Below are 4,920 nucleotides of genomic sequence, written 5' to 3'. Positions count from 1 at the left end.
ATGTGCAAATTTTTTATTCTTGTTTATAAATTTTTTCTCACCACTCGTAAAAGGGGCTAGCTAGCTGATAAATGTGTGTACAATTATCATTAATTTTTAAATTGCCTCCATAATTGTAGTCTTTCGGTGCTACAGAGTCTACGAAGAAATAGAATAAAGTTTTTAAAAATTTACAGTTTAATGTTAATAACTGGATTGTAAAAGTTTTTATTAATAACTGGATCATAAAAGTAATTTGTTATTGTTATTATTAACTCGTGTAGCGAAAATTAGCGCTACAACTGAAAAAATTAATAATAAAATAGTTTAATTATTACCATCAACATTAGCATTAGGAATATTTTTTGTTATTTTAATATTTCTGGTATTTCTTTTCTTTTTTTTCTTCTTTTGGTTTCATTTTTCGATATTTCCTTTTATTTGACGCCATTTTAATAAAATTAATAAATTCTTTTTTGTCACAGTAAAGTGTATGTTAATCCATTCTAAGAAATAAATATTTATATCCGTATAATATTTATATATATACGTAGAAAGTCTCCTATTATAAGATAAACTCCTAATATGAGATAGCGGAGTTTCTATTAAATTAATATGCATTATCTGTTGGTTCCACCATGAATTTATTGCCCTTGGAGTGAAATCTCTTTAGTGAAAAATTTATTGATAGATGGTACAATCATTGCGAAAAAAGATTTGCGATTGAATTTGGGTGTTAAAAACCTCCTATTTCATATTAGACTCCTATCTCATAATAGAGGACATTCCTCTATAATATTGGTATATTATACGCATTTCCTCATACACCAATTTATATGTATATGTACCTATATATATTTACCGAACAATCCTTTAAATAATATGGGATTAATTGTTGGTCTATTCGTCCTTTTTCCCGTTGCAGAATAATTAGCAATACTCGAATCTAAAATAAGCAACGACACCCGCACCCGCTACGAAGGCCGGCTCAGCATCATCGTCCATGTTCCGACAAAAGCCTAAAACGATCTGCCTGAAATGCAAGCATCATCCTAGAAACCTGCTGAACAAGTTTTCGCAGTTGCTGGAGAGGAAAGCTTTTAGCGATATGACACTTGCTTGCGACGGAAGAACTTTGCGGGCGCACAAGGTAAACAGAGCAGACAGAGATCATCGCGATAATAACGCGACGTCAATGAGGCGCTTTCTCATATCCCGCGTGCATATCTTGCAGGAAAAAGACGGCCGTCGCATGAATACGTGAATTATTAACTTTTCAACTTGATTAAATTTGAATAACGTAACTACCGCGGACTCGGTTTGACCTCGCTAAATAAATGGCGTAATATCGCGAATTGAAAAGCGATTGCATTTTTCATTAACCGCACGCCGAGCATTACGAATGCGCATGATGATTCCGTTCGAGGGAAAGGAAAAGAAAAGGCGTGACGATAGTGCAGCATCTTCCACGCCGGCGATTCCGCGTGAGCCTTATCTTCGTTTAGGCTTAGACTTCCCCGGCAACTTGGTCGCAATTAAGGATGTATCTGAGCTATTTCAAAATAGTACCAAATTGATGAAACTTCGGGAAACACTTCCTTTGTTATCTGTAATATACTGAAAAAAATTTTAAGTAGATTTACTAAATCGTTAGAGAGTAATTATTATTTCAATTATGTCTGATTTTACACGTGTTCTTATGGGAAACGCAATTTTCTTGAATGAAATAAGTAATAAAGTATAGAAAAAATAGTACCAAAATTTTAATTTTTTTTATACATATAGACCATGGATTATTGGAACTTTGTGCAAAATTCGATTAGGTTTCACAACACGGTTTAGGAGAAATTAATTATTATTCATGACAATTTTGCGGTTTCTGTAATATGTCAATTACTGGACTGTAGAAGTGCGGCAACGTCGCAATCAGCTGAACGTGTCAAACGAATAACCTGACCGATACAGTAGTCACGTCGTAAAGTCTCGTTTTATCTGTATTGTTTTCATTTAGAGAACAAGAATAAAAATTAAATAATTTTGATAAACAACATAAACTCTGGTTTCTCGCTCACATTTTCCTCCATGGTAGGCTCAGTTTTTTCTTCTTGTACAATTTGAACTTTTCTTCTTAAAAATCCACATCTTTGTTGCGCAAGTCTCTTTCGATACGTACTTTCGCTAATTATTTTGCCTTTCCACCGATACATTTTTGTGGCTTTTGACATTGCGATGCAGGACTAAACAGAAGTTAGCTCGCAATGTCAAAAGTGCATTGCTATCAACCTTGAAGCCATAAACTTAATGTCGCGCTATTGCCACGTTTAACCCGTTTCATCGAGGGTCAAATATTAATATTAATAACAAATAATATTCATAGTTATTGTTTAAATAATGCATATTTACCTTTTTAACTATATTCCAATTACTTTTTCTGTATTACACTGTTAAATAATGGTGTTAAATAAATAAGAAATTTGATGTTCTAAGGTTGCATTCTGGGCATTTTCACTGCCAAAAGTTTTATTGTAAAAAGTTGTAAAATGGCAAATAAACCTAATAAAGTGCTGAAAAATGTGAAAAATAACTTTTTAAAATAAATATATTATGTTAGTTATCATTTATATCAGTTATCACTAGGTTTACTGCACGTTTAGCGTAGATATGCCAGTTTTTCGAATTTGGGGGATTTTTGTCAATGATTGTATCTCAGATACATCCTTAACACCCGCCTGTTATCGATATGTCCGACACGTAACGCCTCGTGCGGCTGTTCATAGCGCATGTAGAATTTTAAGTTGCGACTTCTGCGCTACGCGCTTTATTTTACACGGCTCCCTTCGCGCTCTTCGCAGATAAAATCGTCGCATAAATGATTAACAATCGCGCCCGGCTCGCGTGTTCGCAGTTTATATTGTCGGCGTACAGCACGTTTTTTGATACGATCCTATCGGAGAATAAGGAGAAGGACCCTGTCATCATCCTCCGTGACGTCAAATTTTCTGACCTAGAAGTGCTGATTGACTTCATGTATAAAGGAGAGGTCAATATTGATTACGTGAGTATTAATACATCTCCCGCGAGTGATTTCTCTTCGCGGCTGATTTTCGTATCGTTACCGATTCCGCGAGCGCAACCCGCTGCGGAAATTTATTCCAGGGAGAAAATTGGGTGGGAAGATGTCATTTCTCAGATTAATGGAAATCTGAAAAGTGAGAGAGGCAAGAGAGGGGAAAATATAAGAGAGTGAAAGAGAAAATAGAAAAGAGCGCGGAAACGGAGGTCTGATTAGAGTGTGGGGGAGAAGTTTAGTTGGATTGTTCTGAATTAATTCGGAGTTGTAAATTAGTTAAGTTGCGAATCTAGACGTAAGCTGGATTGTAAATTGAAAAGAGGGCGAATGTGACGCGGTAATCTTGCAGATTGATTGAGGAACAATAAAGACGACACGGAAATACGAAAATTTTGCGAAGCAATTGTGTCCGAAAACAAATTACGCGAATACGCTCCAAATAACGACAGGATTCCTAAAGGCCCGTGTCCACGACGCTGGAACTTGGTCCAGGTTCTAGTCCCGAGAAATGTGTAGCCAATCAAGTTGTAGTTTTTACGAAATAGCTAGAACCTGGACCAAGTTCTAGCATCGTGGACAAAGGCCTTAAGGGGTCCTTCCACTTTAACGGCCCAAAAACTATGCTTATCTTTAGCCATTTTTTTTACAGTACATACACCATACAACGAAATTAATCTTTTGGGGATTTAGGGCACTCTTAAATAACACAAAAAAAATGTTTGTCACGATTTAAACGATTCTTTAATTAAGCGTTTTCTACATCGTTCGAATGGCGTGTCAAAAAAGATGCAAGTCCGCTGCTTTGATGACTTTTATCATTCAGGCTTACCTTGCATCTTTTTTGACACGCCATTCGAACGGTGTAAAAAACGCTTAATTAAAAGAGTGTTTAAATTATGACAAAGTTTTTTGTGTTATTTAAGAGTGACCTAACAAATCCCAAAAATATTTATTTCGTTGCATGATATATTTCCTGTGCAAAAAATTATTAAAGATGAGCATAGTTTTTGGGCCGTTAAAGTGGAATGACCGCTTAAGAGGCCGATGAAGGGCTCGGTGAGCCCTTTCCTTTCATCGGTTGAATTGTTAGTCGCTGAAGCCTCCAACTTTTCCTAAGAAAGTGTCTTTTTAAATAATTTCTTAACAAATTTATTGTAATTTTTGTTGAATTTTTTGTTGTTCTATCAGATCACTGAAGAAGACCCGAACGTGGGTCGAACCGTTTGGACAAAAGAATATATTTTCCACATTTTAAACCACGCACTGTTTATTAGCACATTGGCCTGGCCTCGATTCTTTATTTTCCTAAGAAAGATTGACAATCGAGACTGACGTGAATGTAAAACGCGAATTAAATATTGTCGAGCACGATAATCTCTTTCTCTCTAACAATAAGCCGTATCTTAGATATATTTTCACTTCGTGCTCATTAATGTTGCTATTTGCGGCGGGCGTTTTATTACATCGCCGTGAAATAAAGTTAAGCAGTAAAACCCCGCCATTCTTCAGACAATAAATCCCCGCCTTCCTCAGCACTTTTTCAATAACAACAATTTCGCGTAGATAACAGCCGCGGCGCTTTGTGACAGCCATGGTTAACGAGAGAACTTTACGGTACCTATTATCTTGCAAAAAAAACTAACGTCTCTCATTTGCGCCGACGACAATCGTAAGTTCGAGCTCGCCGAGGCGTGTTATGACAAGAGACAGCCGTATATAACATGTGTCAGGAATATCGATCTGTCAAGGTGGATTCCTAGTCGGAAAACAAAAAATGAGGGAACGTGGCGAGTACCCGGTCAGGAAATCGATAAGAATATAGGCAGTCGTGTCCGGCGTTTGGACGATTTCGAAGTCGACTTCTCGTTTTC

The 4,920-nt window shown here is 36.5% G+C and overlaps 1 long non-coding RNA gene across 2 annotated transcripts; it reads right to left on the bottom strand.

Moving 5' to 3' along the window:
* Positions 1 to 1,514: 1,514 nt before the first annotated feature.
* On the bottom strand, positions 1,515 to 3,542 carry LOC105570961. 2 transcript variants are annotated; one of them, XR_001009614.1, is made up of 3 exons: positions 2,383 to 3,542; positions 2,052 to 2,262; positions 1,515 to 1,596 (listed from the first exon to the last, which is right to left on the bottom strand). It is a non-coding gene; the product is annotated as an uncharacterized LOC105570961 (long non-coding RNA). The 2 variants fall into 2 exon arrangements; XR_001009613.1 differs by having other exon boundaries at positions 1,515 to 2,262.
* Positions 3,543 to 4,920: the final 1,378 nt, after the last annotated feature.

Source organism: Vollenhovia emeryi, unplaced genomic scaffold (genome assembly GCF_000949405.1).
Source record: "Vollenhovia emeryi isolate VEMERY1.0 unplaced genomic scaffold, V.emery_V1.0 DF941480.1, whole genome shotgun sequence".
Lineage (NCBI taxonomy): Eukaryota > Metazoa > Arthropoda > Insecta > Hymenoptera > Formicidae > Vollenhovia > Vollenhovia emeryi.
This window is presented reverse-complemented; position numbering and strand designations above follow the sequence as displayed.